Source organism: Pogona vitticeps, chromosome 6 (assembly GCF_051106095.1).
Source record: "Pogona vitticeps strain Pit_001003342236 chromosome 6, PviZW2.1, whole genome shotgun sequence".
NCBI classification, from domain to species: domain Eukaryota; kingdom Metazoa; phylum Chordata; class Lepidosauria; order Squamata; family Agamidae; genus Pogona; species Pogona vitticeps.
This window is the reverse complement of record NC_135788.1, coordinates 38787545-38804418: the sequence shown is the minus strand read 5'-3', so window position 1 is coordinate 38804418 and position 16874 is coordinate 38787545. Positions and strand designations below refer to the sequence as shown.

At 39.4% G+C, this 16874-nt stretch overlaps 1 protein-coding gene across 1 annotated transcript in view; it reads right to left on the bottom strand.

Moving 5' to 3' along the window:
* The window catches only part of PLCL2 (phospholipase C like 2), a 124598-nt gene extending 111998 nt beyond the window's left edge, over window positions 1-12600 (bottom strand). The window contains exon 1 of the mRNA XM_073003362.2: window positions 12517-12600. The gene's annotated coding sequence lies outside the window, so the exon portion shown is untranslated. The remainder of the gene's footprint in view (window positions 1-12516) is intronic.
* Between the last annotated feature and the right edge of the window lie 4274 nt (window positions 12601-16874).

Below are 16874 nucleotides of genomic sequence, written 5' to 3'. Positions count from 1 at the left end.
CTTCTTTAGATGTCTGTGAGGACGGCTCACTTCTATTCCTTTGTTCACAAAAGTATAAAACTTGTAGGTATTCCATGGTTGTATCTCAAAATAGCAATCATCATTTACTCTTGGTCCTGGAAAGATGTATATAGTGAGTATTAATATGACTAAGTTGAGGTAAACTCTCGTAGCAGACTGGGATTCATATTAGTGCAGCACCTTTATTAGGCAATTGAAAAGGGCGCAAAAATGTGTGCAAGCTTACAAGCTTATCTCCAGATTAATTAATCAGGCAGGATGTTACAAAAAATGTAAGGGAAAGAGAAAGTGTGGAGATAGATAATGTTGGAAATTATAGTATATGTGTGATAAGAGATCTGTGGACACTCAAATGACATTCTAGCAGATGGTGCGGTTGTTTTATATTTCACCTGGAGTAACTTCTAGAGATAGTGGAAGAAATACATTAATGTTGATCCTCAGGCTTTAGGAGCATAAGATCCAGTTCTACATTTAGAGCTATTTTTATCCTGCATAAAGCCCACCAGGTCATTTAGTAATGGAAAACAGAGGAACCAGACATGTTCGTATTAACAAATCTGGAGATAACGTTAGATCCCAAAACAGATAACAGACATCAAATTGGCTAGCTTTATCTAGTGGCTGGAACAAATGAGCCCTCATAAAATGAAATCTCAGCTTCAGGTGATATAAAATCCACCCCCCAAACTCAGTACAGTCCACCTCATAAGCAGCCTATCAACATACTGTTTGAAAACTGATTTTTTTAAACCAAATAGACTATGTCCTGACATGGAGGATGGAAAGCATAACAATTTCTTCAAAGCTGGAGTTGCCAGAGATGTAGGAGCCTCCTGTTAAGAATAAGATACACCTTTGAAAAGATTCAGGTTAACCATGTTCTATAATGGTACCAAAAATGAATACTGCATCAATTTTTAAGATGTCTCCTCCGCACTCTTAAAATAATCTAATTCCTTCTGCACATTAGAAGAAGCTTCAGCAGCATCGCTAGGCAGACTAGTCAAGAATGATGTGAGAATAGCTGGAAGCCAACTAGAAGACACTAGGAACACAGGACAGCTCTTCAATGCCCAAACAGTTCTTGCCTCCAGTTGCAACAAAACTTTAAAATCCAAAATTTGTCACTCAGCATTGCTTCCCCTCTTATAAAGGCAGTTTTGTGTGTGCCTGTCCCAGAACCTACATTTCTGAGGCCTTTTTCACATCTGCTTCCTGGTGCTGGAAGCATGGCAGCACTGCTTGTCATATTTTGGAAGCCAGAAAGAGGCCCTGCAGCAGACCTGCCAATGCGCCTCAAAGCGAGTGAGCAACAGCACTGAATACATCATGCAGTCTGGGGCAAGCGACCTGGTAAAAAGCACCACATCTCCTGTTACGCAAAGCTAATATTAAAAGTTATTTTATGAGCCTGCTGATGCAGTGATAAAACTAGATGTTTTCAGATGATCAAGGGATACATACCCTGTTTCCCTGAAAATAAGACCTAACCTGAAAATAAGCCATAGTATGATTTTTCAGGATGCTTGTAATATAAACCCTACCCCAAAATAAGCCCTAGTTAAGTGAAACCCTGCCCTCCACCATTCTGCAGCAACTAGAAGATGACATGACTGTAAAATAAAACATCCCCTGAAAATAAGCTCTAATGTGTTTTTGGGAGCAAAAATTAATATAAGACCCTGTCTTAATTTTGGGGAAACACGGTATTAGAATGGTGAAAGACTGGATGTGTGACATGTCTGCTAAAAGAACCTTGACTTTGAATTTCATACCAAACTCAAGGAATATTAGAGGGACTCCTAAAGTACTAGCTCATGGGAAAGTGAGTATGATTTTGCAGTTTCTAAATTAACAGTCCTAACAGTTATTAATGAATTAATAATTTAACATTTTAAAAATCAAATATACCATGTCTATACACTATACCATGTCTATACGCTTAGCATGCAAAAGGACAGTGGTTCAACACCTGGCATATCCATGTAAAACTGAGAAAAACTCCTATCTAAAGCCCTAAACATCTTCTGCCGGTCTGAGAAAAGGTAATTTAAAAAAAAAAAAAACAGGACTAGAGGTGTATTTTGTATAAGGAAGTATTGTTATCCTGAAGCTGTTACTCAACGGTGACAAGCTGTTGTCTATATCAACAAAGAGTTCTAAAGTGTTTCAGTAACACTTACCTGTAACTGGTTTAACAATAAGTTACAAGATGTCAGAAACAATGATCTTATTATGTTTACAAATTCTGGAATGAAGAGAGGAGAGCTGAGATCTTTCCTGTAGGCCTGACCAGTCTTTCAACTCAATTAAGAAGGTAGGGGCTGTGCAGAGAAACCTTTTCTTCAATTGATGAAACTGTCCTGACCTTTTTAACTGAGCTGTAAGACTGGTCAGGTCTTCAAGCAGCTTGGAAACTAACAATGTGTGATCCTTCAGAGCATCCCCTCAAATATTGTCCTTTTTTGCTCAAAAACTATGCTAAAGTTTTGTGGTATTTTGGTAGCCTCTGACATAGCTCTGTTATTAACATATCCAATGTAAGGTCCTACCAAACACCTCAAAGTTACCACCATCCTTTTCAAAAACTTAAACCAATACTTTGTAGCATTACATGACTCTTACTCTCTGGTTTTGTAGTGCTATCCACAGCTAATAACTGACAAGCACTCCAAAAAAACCAACATTGTGCTAAGGCAGTTTGGGTGACTCTATGAAAGGTACGTGTAAAGAAGCAGTTTGGTTCAGAAACTTCAGGAGCTGTTATCTTACAATCTTGTGTCCTTAAGCACATTCCAACCAAAAGTAAATCATCAGTCTTCTTTTAACTTTTCAGAGAAAAGAGAACATTTTACTCTTTTCATGACATTGTTTGCAAGATGTTAAAAGGTTTGTAACCACTGTCAGTGATGTAGACAACGTCATCAAATTATAGTATTTCATGATCTTGCTGTGCCATGAAGAGAAGCTATCTGTGCTTAGAAAATGTTTCTGACCTTTTAAACCAGTACTTCTAATTCATTAATAATTATATCTTGATTCTGAATTATAGAGACCTTTACAGGGTTTCATAAGCATAAAAGACTCAGAAGTGGTTTACCTCCTTCTGCTGTGGAACAGAGTTGCTTGCCCAAAATTATACAGTCTGGCTTTTATTTCAAGAAGCACAGTAGGAACGCAAACACCCAGTCCTAGCACCAAAACCAGGTTCTCCAACCCATCGAGCTATCTAGCCAGCTGTACAGGCTGTAAGAATTGCAGACCATTCCTAACAAAGCTGTAACAGTGTCTAATTTTTTGCAGGAAAAAATAACAAATAATTATGAGGCACTTTTAAGGGCTGCCGAATTTATAATAACATGAGCTATATTGTGGATTATAGCCTCTTCATCTAATGCATGAAATATCCAGAAGGTACAATACACACGGCAGATGCTGAGACTGGAAACAGTGAGGTCAGAGAGAAATTAAATGCACCACTACTTAGCAGTGACAATTATATCACAAACAGTAATAAGATACCAGACATGAAACAAATAAAAATAAAAACAAAATATAAATATAAATATAAAAAGACAAAAACGTTGTGGCACCTTAAAGACTAACTGTTATATTTTAAAGTGGGTGTTTGTAGAGTTCACTTCCTCAGACATAAGAATGACACTATATGGCAATCATTTATATGCAGCCTACAAGGACCAGGTGACAATGTTTGGTGAGTACAGTAGACACAAACTACAAATGGGGTGAGTCAATGTAGCATTCCATACTTATAATGACTTAAGACTCCTGTTTGATATTCAGTTCTTTTCCTTTGAAGTTTTGATCTGTAAAAAATGACAGTGGCCATTGGTGTTGTCAACATTCAGACTGTCCTTTGCTATGTAAAGTTTGGCATCCTTTTGCCTGCTGGCAGTTTGGGCACTATATTGTGCAGCAATATTGGACAATTTCCTGGCTTTCTGAACCATGGGTACAAAAACACAATATCCCACATTCATAAGCCGGAGGTTTTTTAAAATTGTAATATTCATCTTAAGAGCAGGCCTGGCATGCTCTGGTCCATGGGGTCACGAAGATTCGGACACAACTAAACGATTAAACAAAAAATATTCATCTTGCCTGGCTAATTTGTTCCTAACCATTTTGGATGGGTATTGTAATCTGCTAAATGTTTTTTTTATACCCTTGAGTTTGCAGTTTCTGTCTTGTGGGTCCAAACATGTCCAATTATATGTAAGGTCTTGGCTGTAAATGATAGATTTTGTGCTGTGTTCAGAATGGAAGCTGGAGGTATAACAGTACTATATTTTTCCGTCTGTAAAATGACACTTTTTCCTTAAATAATTTGACAATAAATTGAGGGTCGTTTCATACACAGAAGGCAGCTGCATTCCCCTGTCTTTTGTGAAGCCACAAGGCTTAGGAAGTTGGCAATACAGCCATGAAAGGGCTGCACGATTGCAGCCCTTTGACCCTGAAGCCCTTTCCTGGCTGCCTTATCCACTTCTTAAGCCCCGCAGGCTTCAGGATCAAAGGGCTGCAATAGTGCAGCCCTTTCACGGATGCATTACCCACTTCCTAAGTCCTGTGGGGCTTAGGAAGTGGATAAAGCAGCCATGAAAGGGCTTCAGGATCAAAGGGCTGTGATCATGCAGCCTTTACCCAAAGGAAGCCTTCCCTTCCTTTTTGCTAAGCCTGGTAGCTTTGCAAAAGGCAAGGAAAAGTGGTGGTCAAAGGGAACCCTTTGATCTCTGCTTTTCCCTTTCTTTTGATAAGCTCTGTGGCTTATCAAAAGAAAGGGAAAAGAAGGGATCAAATTTTCTAATTTGGTGTTGGAAAAGGGGGGGTTGTCATATACATTGGGTCGTCTTATAAATGGAAAAACACAGTATGCATATTGATTCATGGGTTTTCAATAGACGTGGTGCTAAGATGTTTTTGTTGTAGCTTCACAGTGGTGTCTAGAAAATATACTTACGTAGACTGATCCAGGCTGAGGTTGACATTAAGATGAAAGTTATTGAAATCTCAATGGAATTTCTCTAAGGCTTCCTTTTCATTAATCCAGTTTCGTAAAAACTGTCATCAATGTACCACAAAATAGAAATGTGTTTTTTGGGTAGAAAACTTAAGAAATAATTAATAAAGTAAATGATTATGATAGGCAGCTCATGGAGTTTCCCCAAAATTTGGGGTAGTGGTAGCTTCTCTTAATAATTACTAGTTGCAAATGAGCTGATATAAAAAAGAGTGCTGGATGTATAGCTCAGTGAGTTGAGTACCTGGTTGTGGAGCCAGAGGTTAGGACTTTAATTCCTCACTTTTTCCTGGAAGAAGAGCCAGCCTGTGTAGCCTAGAGCTGCATAGTCACTGAGCATCCAATAAAAGGGAATGGGAAACCATTTCTGGGTACTCTATATTTAGGAAACTATGAAAAAAGTAACTTAAGACAGACCCGACTTGATGGCACTTAATTATTAAATATACTTATATTACTCACAATATTACTAAAACCATGCCAGATCAATGGGAAATGAAATAATTGCATTTAACAGAATACAGATGTTCAAAATGCAAATATAAATGAACAATATACTGAGATATATCCATTCTCATTTATTTCTGCCTATGCTGTACTAGCAAGTGCTTATCTGTAAAGTAATTCTAGAATATGGGAAAATGAAACGTCCACCAGTATCTCAGCACAGTGGAACATGTTGGTTCTGCTATCTCTTTCTATCTATCAAGAGCCTGCTGAAAATATGCTCAGTTTCAAGGACATTTCAGATAGTAAGATAAAGTGAATATAGGAGAATACAGTACTTATCCTAGTCGTACCAGGTACATTAATATAAACTTTCAAATAAAGTCAAAAGAAATTTTAGCAGTAATATATGGCATCTAGAGTTAAAGGGAGACTAATCAGACCAAAAGTTTCTATACATGGTTTATTCATTATTAATTGTTCAAGTGATCAAGGCTATAATTGAACACAAGTATGGGTTTATATCTTTGTAAGGAAATGAACAACAGAAACTTGAACACTAAAAGTAGTTTCCTACATTATCACTGAGTAGCTACCCAGAACCATCATAGCTAATTCTCAAACATTTCTCTTCTTGGCTAGTTTTCTTATGCTCTCAGGCACTTATGGTCCCAGGCATTCTGGGAAATGTAAGATGGTCAGTCTCAGACATCCACCAGAGATGCCCATAGGTACACTGGAAAATACACTAGTAATGGCCCCTCCAACTTTGGTTACATCCTATGCATTACCAACAGCACACAGAACAAGATACTGCACTTAATTTATTCTCTGGAAAATGCGGTTGTAAGAGAATTTGCTAAGCAATGATTTATTGTACAGGTATTTGTATTTCTCGGGGGCAATGAGAACATTTGTTTGTTGCTGATGTTTATTTTGATTTTAAAGAAAACAGAGTTCCAGAAGAGAAGATAGTAAATATCAATACTATCTTCTCAAATGTGAGAGAAGAAGCGGTGTGTGTAAACATTTCAGAAGGAAGAAAATCAGAACCCATTTTCATAACCAAAAATACAGATAATACTTCACTATCAGCTTGGCCAAAGATGGGCTGGGATATTATGGGAACTGTAGTCCAAAAAAAGGAGATTTTCCCATCTGCAAGCTCAGCTTTCCTATTTTAAAATGGATGTGGATACGCTGTACACGTAACTGAAATGACACTGTCTTAACAAAGATTTGCAAAATTAACAGCTCAAATTGCATTTTGACTAGTATTGCAGCATCCTTCCATAGAGTCCTTCTGTCATTTAAGAGCTCGGAAACCACTTGAGTTGCATTGGACAGTTTAACTTTACACCTGGGTTAAACTCTAGCCCCTTCTGTACACTGTTGCATGTCCTTTTCCTATTCAGAGCCTTCAAGATACCTACATCCATCCTCTAACCAGACAAAAGCAGAATAGTCTCACGTTGTACAACCCAATAACAATACTGTTTTTATACTTCTTACACCCACACCCCACCATTTTATCCCATATAAGTCATAAACATTCTGGAGTATTTGCTTTACCATGATACAAAAGACTCAGTTCGAAGATTCCATAGGAATTGCACAGAAAAGGGAAGAAGCATTTCAGTTGCCTAGCAACCATTTATCCAGTGTTCTAATTGATATGCATATGGAATGATACACTGAAATATTGTCAATCACACAGTCTTTATGACTATTCTTACTACTAACTGCAACAGAAATTTTGGGGAAGGTAGCTGTTGTTATCCAAAATTAAGAGATCTAAGCAGAAGAAAGACCTCCATGTTGAATCAAGGGAAGTACCAGCAGTTGTAGTGGCCTGAAGCCTGACTGGAATGGATCCAGGGCATTGGTTTCATCCAGAAGAGCCAGTACCTGATTGGCCACCACCCTCTCAACTACCTTGCTAAGGAAAGAAACATTTGTGACGGGCGTATAATTACCAACATTGTCCACTGCCAAGCTCTGTTTCTTCCTAATGGGCCTAATGAGTGTCTCCTTAAGGGGAACCTTGCCCTCCTGGAGAGACCTATTAATTATTGCTGTAGCCCATTCAGATGTTATAGGCCTGGCTGCCTTGATTAGCCAAGCTGGGCAAGGGTCAAAGGAGGAGGTGGTAGCACGATAGCAGTCAAGCACTCTGTCCACCATATCTGACATCACAGGCTGAAAGTGGTTAAGTCTCATCGGGTAAGACGGAGTGCTGGACGTCTCAGCTTGATCTACTGTTTCCAAATAGGGGGTAAGATCCCGGCAGATGGCCTCCACTTTTGATTTTTAAAAGGCTGAAAATTGGTCGGGGGAGATGCTAGAGGGAGGCCAATCACCATGACCAGTTCCGGAAAGATTGCGAACTATACGGAAAAGTTCCACCTGCTAATTGGAAGCTTCGCTTATCCAGACAGCAAAGTAAGATCGACTAGCAGCCTTCACCTTAGACTGGTAGAAATTAGTCGTGATCCTGACAGCTATTTGATCATTTTCCGTCCGGTTCCGCCTCTATATGCACTTCAGCCTTCTCCTATTTCACTTCATTAATTGCAGCTTTGGGTTAAACCAGGGCAAAGGGTCATCTCTGCGCCGGAGAGGGCGTTTAGATGCGATCGTGTCAACAGCCGTCGTGGTGGCAGCCACCAACCAACTATCCACCAGAGCCAGTCAGATCGGCCAGAATCCCTCTCATGGTATCCTGGAATCCAATAGGATCCAGTAACCTTTGAGGGCAGACCATAACGAAGTCCGTCAGCTCTGGTAAGGAAATGGCTTGGTTGCGGGGAGCGCAGTAACCCAGCAAGATCCCAATACCATCCCTCGCCCCTAACCGACATGTGGAGGGCCTCTAGACCTGGTGTCACCAGAGCAGAGCGCCTAACAACCTGAAGGGTGTTTTTATAAACAATAGCTACTCTCCCACCCCGCCCTGCCAGTCTACCCTGATGTTGGACTGCATAACCAGGAGGGCAGGCAAGAGTCAGGGGAACACCCCCATCCCTGCCCATCCATGTTTCGGTTATGCATGACAAATCTGCATCCTCCTCCAGAATCTGATCTTATATGATCTGGGACTTATTTGATACAGATCTGGCATTCAACAAGACCAGGTTTAGAGTGGAGGGCCGGTTGACCTGACTACCTCAAGTCTGGCAGGAGGTCACAGTACCAGAACAGTGAACAGATTTCAAGCATCTGTTCACCGTTCTTCTGTACAATTCTGGTTGTATTCCATCCTGAATGGCATCTAGTGCAACACAGCAAGGTATTTGCCTGAAAATGGTTTATACATTTGGAATGCATACAGAGATACAGTAAGAGGTTGGAAACATTACTTTTTGGACTGTATCTCCAAGAATTCTCCAGCCAGTGTGATCAATCATCATGGCTGGGTATTCCGGGAGCTGTAGTCCGAACACTACTATTTGCAAGCTCTAGATATACAGTGGTGCCTCGCATAGTGATGATAATCAGTGCAGCAAAAATCGCTGCAAAGTGATTTCATCACTATCGATTTTAAAAAGCCGACAGGAATGCATTGAAACCCCTTCAATGCATTCCTATGGGCTTCAGACTCACCTTAAAGCGAAAATCCTCCATACGGCGGCCATTTTCGCTGCCCGGTAAGCGAGGAATCTGTCCCAGAAAACAGCAGGCAGCCATTTTTTAAATCCGGCGGCCATTTTGGAACCGCCAATCAGCTGTTAAAAAATCATCGCTTTGCGATGATCGGTAAGCGAAACAGGGTACCGATCATCGCAAAGCGATTTCCCCCATTTAAAACATTGCAAAGCGATCGCTTTTGAGATCGCAAAATCTTCATTGCTATGCAATTTCGTTGTTAAATGGGACGCCTGTTAAGTGAGGCACCAATGTCTTGTATATGCAGCACCAATATCAGCAGAACTACCATTGAAGCTGCCTTGCTATAACTTCATCTATAATGCTTTAAAAATTTCCATTGCATTCTCTCACAACTCCAGGTAGGTTTATTTTTATTTCAGAGTTTGTGGCATTCTAGGTTTCTCGACTGAATTCTGCAAACCCTGAGATAATTAATTATGGGTCATCATAATTCTTACTTATGGTGATGCTTTCCAAAGCTTCTTCAGTATAGAGTATTCAAAAGTGGTTTACCATTCCTTTCCTCTGCAGGCACTCTGGGACCTTGCAGCTTGCCCAAGGGAACACAAGCTGGCTCTTTTCCTGTGATGCCCAGTGGAGAATCAAACTCCCAACATTTGCCTCCACAGCCAGATACCTTCCTCACTGATATATCCCCCTGACATAACCATGACATACCATAAATAAATCCAGACCATGTTTTTCTGACTCACCTCACAAACTTGATTGGACTATGCAACAGCAAGAGAATGGTAGACAAAGTGCCTACACCTTGGGTTATCCAAAACATTATACTAGAGTAAAATAATCTGCCTGCAGTTATTTAGCTAGACTTGTTGACAGCTGAGCCTGGAAGGCTCTGCTTACATGTTAGCTCTGTCCTGATGAGATGTATTGCGTTTAGAGATGGGGGTATTCATATTCGTATATGACTATGAATACTTATGCACAGCTGGAGTTAATGAGAGTCCAGCCCTCTGAGGCAGGACTGTCCACTCACATGTCTGCCGCCACCGACCCTGCTCTTCCTTACAAACTGCTCCGGAGTGCTCAGTCAGCTAGCCATTTCTGGCAGAAGGAGGGAAGATAAGTCCCCCTGTAAGGCTGACGAGTGGCTAGCCAACCAGGCATTCCGGAAGGATTGGAAGGAAGAGTGGGGCCAGTGGCAGATGTGTAAGTGGACGGTACAGCCCTAGGGGCTGGACCCTCATTAACTCCAGCTGTGCGGAGTTAATGAGGGTCCATCTCTAATTGCGTTCAGAAATATTTGCTTCTACCTATGACTCCCAACTTTTAGGAAGCAAAATTAAACCTGAATGGAGGTGTCCTGGATGGAGGACACCTCATGCTAGCAATCTGCAGCTATCCCAACTTTTTCTTATTAAAGGATTTTCTGCAATTAGGAGAAAAGACAGAAGCAGCAGAAACATGAAAGAGGGTTATGAGCTGAGGACATGTTACATTAAGCCTGACCTCATAAAATGTACAGTACTCAGCGAGGCAGAGCAGTGGTGTGATAAATGTAACCTTGAGTTACTGCAATAATGACACAATTTGCTACAAGCAAAAAACATAGCCTTTAGCAGGAGAACATTTCCTCTTCTGATTGTCCAAAACCAGTAGCTATTCGGGGGGGGGGGGAATGAATTTTGAGGAATGTACAGAGAGAGCAGCAACCATATCAAGGCATAAAGATATAGTTTAAGGTCTGAAATAAAGTCATTTTATATTGCACAAAGTGCGGTAAAATCCATTTCATCCCAATCAAGAATTTTGTTAGGTAGGGGGTGGTTCACAATTGCAAGCAGTAAGGTTGCTGCCTTGTGAGTTTGATTTTGGCTATCAGTAAAGGATATTACTGAATTTTACTGCCACACAAAGAGGAAAGTTCTTGTGAGATTTTCTATATCTGACACTCAAATAAATGGCCAGGTTTACCTTGGATAATGAAAACATAAATGCGGTGGAAGGTGTGGCTGGCATTTGCTGGCCTGGATCTGATGTGGAAGCACAAAACTAAATCTTGGGAATGATACTATGTCTTATTTATTCACTAACAGCAAGAGGGGAAACTGTTTCAAGTAATACAGTACTGAATAGTCAACTAATACTGAAATCCTATACAGTACTAGCCTGTCAACTCAAACAAAAGTTTTATTGAATTTAATGGGGGTTACTCCTCAGTATGTGAAGACAGGACTGTACCTTAAAGCCCATTTCAGTTTTATGTGGTACAGTATATCATCTTTCTGACAACAGAGCAGGCATTAGAGTTGGACCATAATTAGGGTGGGAAATATGCTAATACTGTAGAGAGGTGATTGTGATAGTCCTTCCCTGTTTGTGAAATCAAACTTCAAGGAATCTGATGCTTAAATCCTGAAGACAGCAACAAAGTAAGCTAATTTGTGTAATCCCAGGGTGAGATAACTCATTCTGTTAAGAATTTTCCTCTTGCAGTCACAATCTGTCTCTAATGTCTTTTTCTGGCCTCAGTCAAACTACTGTCATTTAATGTGCATTAACAGACTTTCTACCAACAGACTTCCTGATTTTTTCTCAGAGGCAGACAGAACTCTCTTCTTGCAAAGGGGAAGGGGGAAATTGTTTTCTGCTTCATCAACAATGCAGTTTCAAAGCAGGAGAGAATAGTAAATAGAAAATACTCTATAAAAGCCTTGGGGTCTTCTACTCCATTTTTCTAATTTACTCAGAATGATTCTTGTTTTCTATAAACTTATTTTTTTCTATTGCAATATCGCTGGCTTTGTAACTGACACATCATACAAAATGAAAATCATTTTTTAAAACTAGTCCTCTTACTGCTAATACTATTTTATTTTTTGTTTACAGAAAGGAAATTCATATCTCAGCAGCTTTCATTCTTACAGTGGAGTAAAATATCTGTGCAACTCAATCATAAGGTCAATGAAAATATGTCTTTACTCATCTTCAATCTTAGAAGCAACCTACAATGCTAAGGTTCAGAGACCTTTGAGTGATCATCAGTTACACTATGCCCAATGCATTACTTCAGGCTGCCTGCCATTTGTTTTCAGATTGTAAGACTGCAGTTCGCTATACTCACCTGATAATAACAACAATCAAATTTAGTAGGGCTTACTTTTAAGTAGGTGAGTAGACGCTTCTACTGTCCCTCAATTTTTAAAAGTCCTCACACTGTCTTCCCCATTTCCAGGTAAGAAAGCTTTGAAAACTAACATGATTTGACACAGCACACTTCCCCACAATACCTTGGCCATTTTGCACGATGAGTGACATTCCCTTTCACAAGCCATCATCAATAACTGGAACCAAACAAATGCAGCGCTGCTGCTGAGTCCATTGAAACCTACCTTAAATGAAATGTCACACTGCCATTTCGGGGCTTGAGTGTTTGCTGCTAAGCTTTCTCTTTCTCTTTCTTCCTATTGCCAGCCCTCTCTCCACCCCTAGGTTGCTAGGCAACCAAATGATATGGCTGTGCATGTCCAGCAATAACTAAGACTGCATGATAATTTTTATTCTGTCTCTTAAATGAGAAATAATAAAATGACCTGGAACAGTTTCACATCCCAGTTAACAAATAATTTTCAGAAGAGTTTCAGAACCTTTAGTCTTCAAAACATACAAAAAGTGTGTGGGTGGGTGGGGGAATCTTATAGTGGATTACCTAAAAATACCAACATAAAAATATAACAGTTACATAAGCTTTATTCTTGACGTTAATGTGCCGTGGATTTTTTTAGGTCATTTTAATTGGTCACATTTTAGTGTTTATAAACATCACACACGCCTAAACATTTTGTAATTGTACAACTTTAAATGAACGGTCATGATGCTGCCCAGTCAACGTAAAGCATTTATAAGGCTGCATGTTTTTGCTTAATTGTGAGTGAGTCACACTGGGGACAGTGGGATTTACTTCCAAATAAGTGCACACAATGATTAAGTTATTTATTTATTTATTTATTTATTTATTTATTTATTTGTTTGTTTGTTTGTTTGTTTGTTTGTTTGTTTGTTTATTTATTTATTTATTTATTTATTTATTTATTTATTTATTTATTTATTTATTTATTTATTTATTTATTTATTTATTTATTTATTTATTTAATGTACTTCCCATCTGGCAGCCAAGGCCACTCTGGCCAGTTACACCATCCTATTACAACGTCCTATTTGTTTTAGTGATATAGGAGGCATGCAGAGCAATATCCTATGGATGTTTATTCATAAGTAAATTCAATGGGAGATACTTCCAGGAAGTCATATACGTAACAAACAGTACGTAATTACACTGATCTATCTTGTATACTGTATGTTTCCTCAGAATTAAGTCTTACTGAATTCAGTGGAACTTACTTTTAGGTACATTCACATGTAAATTTTGCCCCTTGAGACTGATGGTCTTAGCTATGGCCAAGTAAATTTGGAAAAGTAAAAAAGTAAGCTGCAACATTCAAATTCCTATTCCACAAAGCTAGTTGTGGCTAATGAAGTCTAAAACGTTAGGAAGATACACTGTGTTATGGAAGGCTAACCTGTGAACTAATCTGCACCTATTACCCTCATAGACCTTGGCTCCTTAGCAGTAATGATATGACTGCTTTGTATGTTTTATTTTTATCTAAAAATTTATAGGCATTAGTGCTACTATTTAGCTTCTAAGACCCTTCAACTTCATATTTGGGGAGAGGAGGGACTGCTGAGTTCCTTATAGAGAGCAGAGGGCCCGTGTTTGTAATGTGGAATTGTAGTTTTACTTGTAACTTCTCGTACATAGACTTCACATGAACAGCTAGATGTTACAGTAGGTCAAATTTAGGCCCACCATTTTGCTACTAACAGCCATCCATCATCAAGGTTATGACTCTGTGTTGCCCTAATAACTGATAAAGCTGCCTTGGGTTCTTTTAAGGAGAAAGGCAGGCTACAAATAAATAAATAAATAAATAAAGTTAAGTAAGTAAGTAAGTAATGGCTCTTAACAGTTCCAGTTTCCCAAATATACAATTTAAGAGAACATAGAAAGCCCTTAGCACAACATGTAAAATGCAAGCTTTTTAAAAATGCTAGCACAATGTAATCATATACTATAAATGTAAATCTCTAATGTAATGCTTTTTTCATAAGTTCACAACTATGACTGTGTTTCACAGTGTTGTGATAAGGAATTCCAGGATAATCATACGCAATGGAAAACAACAATAAATCTTTTTCCTTTTTGTTTGATAGAAAAGGGGGGAAAATCTCTTTCCTCCCCTTCCCCCATCTCTCCACACCCAATCTGTTAAAGAGGATGGATGCAGTGACCTCCTTTGACTCATGATGGTATATCTCACAGATTGAAACAAATGAGTATTTTTATCAGGCTTGTCCACTCAAGGCTGGGCTATCTGCAGAGGAATCTATTCTCATCTCTGACAGGTGCTGCTGACCTTGTATAAGTATGCTTAGAATATATGACTAGCAATTCGTGGCAGAGAGCTTTGACCTTTAATAGGAGTTGCACATTTAAAAACAGAGAACAGATAATTAATGCAGGGACCAACATTTCAATTCCTACCAATGCATATGGAGACACACACTTCCCTCTCTCTCTCTCTCTCTCTCTCTCACACACACACACACACACCCTTTAGCACTCTCAATTTCTCACACACTTCCCTCACACATACACCTTAGCACCCTCAATTTTGCAGCATTGTTCACAGATATTTAGAGGTGACTTGTGGAATGAGCATGGGAGTACCTCACCCCAATTTTGTGTAGAGTTCTGGTCATGAGCTTCCTATACTGAGATTCTTATTTATTTGCTGCTACCAATGCCAGAGAAGAGCAAACTAAAAGCAGATATCCAAAAATGTCATTTCCTTGCTTACAAGCCAGCTTGATCATGAAAGTAAGTCGGGTCCCATTAACATTGGGGTGAATGTGGCCTCAGAGTTACAAGTTCTACATCCCAATGTACATCCCTTCTGAAGTACCTGTAAACTAAAAGTGTATGCCAACCAAGTATCTTTCCTAACTGGAACGAGTTAAGATATTTTGCATACAAAGCAAGAAAGAGGGAGTATTCCCAGAAAGCTCTTGATCATACCTTGTACAGAGAGATCTCATGGACAACTGTGCTAGTCTGAAGCCTGAATTCCATGGATTGTTTAGGTATTGTTAGCAAATGATGTGTCAGCCTTAACATTCTGGCTGGTAGTGTAGCTTTCCATCTAACATGCTATTTCTGCAACATGATGTAACTGATGGTAGGATTAATTAAAATAATAGATAAATAACAACATGCCAGCAGATAACATCCCCATCAGTAAATTAAGTACGAGTTTTATTGCGTTAGGAGTTTTACAATACAAAGATATACATTTCCAAATAATTTTCTAGAGGTTGACAACATAATAAGAACATGAGGTGCAAAACTATGCAGCTTGGCAAAGACGGCGCAAAAATATATGATCCATGGAAATTGTATAGTTTTCACCAGAAATGTGGTTCATGCTATTACAGTTAGAACAGTATCCAAGGTATACAATTGTGAGTGTTGTGGCTGGTCATAGCCACAGTTACTAAAGATACCGTCATTTGGTCTTTTGTGATAGTTCCTTTTTACTGTTAAGTTGATATTTTAATAGCTTGAAGTTAGATTGTTCTCTCAGTTCTGTTTCTCCACTTGTCTCTTGTTTCTCTGTTATAATTGTTGTGTTTATAAATAAGGTTGTTTTTATGTAGAATGCTCCTGCACATATTTAACTTTCCTACTCTCTACACTAATCCAACACCCCCCAGTCAATGTCCCAATAGTCCCCCAATTAAAACACACATAATCTTAGGATTATCTTGGAATTTATTTATCTTACCTCTGTAAGATATATACAGGAATCATTCACTATAGCAGCGGCCATGCTAACTGGTGGATTCTGGAAGTTGTAGACCAAAAGTAACTTTTCCAAGCTTTGCATGACACAGTAGTTAAATAAACCATCACATTACTGCTATGGTGTTAGATGCAGAGTGGTTTATGGCGGGGTAAGGGGGGTAACTCCCTCCAAATGTCTGAAGTGAGGCTGCCCCCATCCCAGTTCACAAGCTGTTTCTGTGAGCATTCTGAGTTTTGCGTAGAAATGCCATGGAAGGTACTCATTTTACTTGAAAAGGAAGGAATGCAGAAACCTGCCGTATATTAGGTTGGATTATTTGGTTGGTTGGCATGGTATTGCCTAGTTTGATGGACAGTGGATGCCCATGCTCCCAGGCAACGAGACATAATTTCCACATCCAGCTTCCGATCCTAAACTAAACCTGGGCCTGTGTACATTTCTACCATTAAGGTACTTTCCTTCTCCAACTAAAAATGCCACAGGACTTTTTCATTTCTTAGTCTTATGTTTTTGTGCATTTTCCCCTTTCTTCGTGGGTATTTCCAAGAAAAGCACACCCAACACACCAGGATTATTTTCCTTCGGAGAAGAAGACACCCAAGAGTCACTGCATATCTGTAATATTTCCTTTTACAAACGTATGAGGTGCACTTGAATGGAACAAATGCCCTGGATCCATTCCAGTTGGGTTTCAGGCCACGCCATGGTACAGAAACGGCATTGGTCGCCCTGTATTGAGGGAGGCTGTCGCGACTGCCACCTCCTCCTATGTCACCACAAGAGATGACAGGCCACGATCCTTCACACACACACAGTACTTCGCT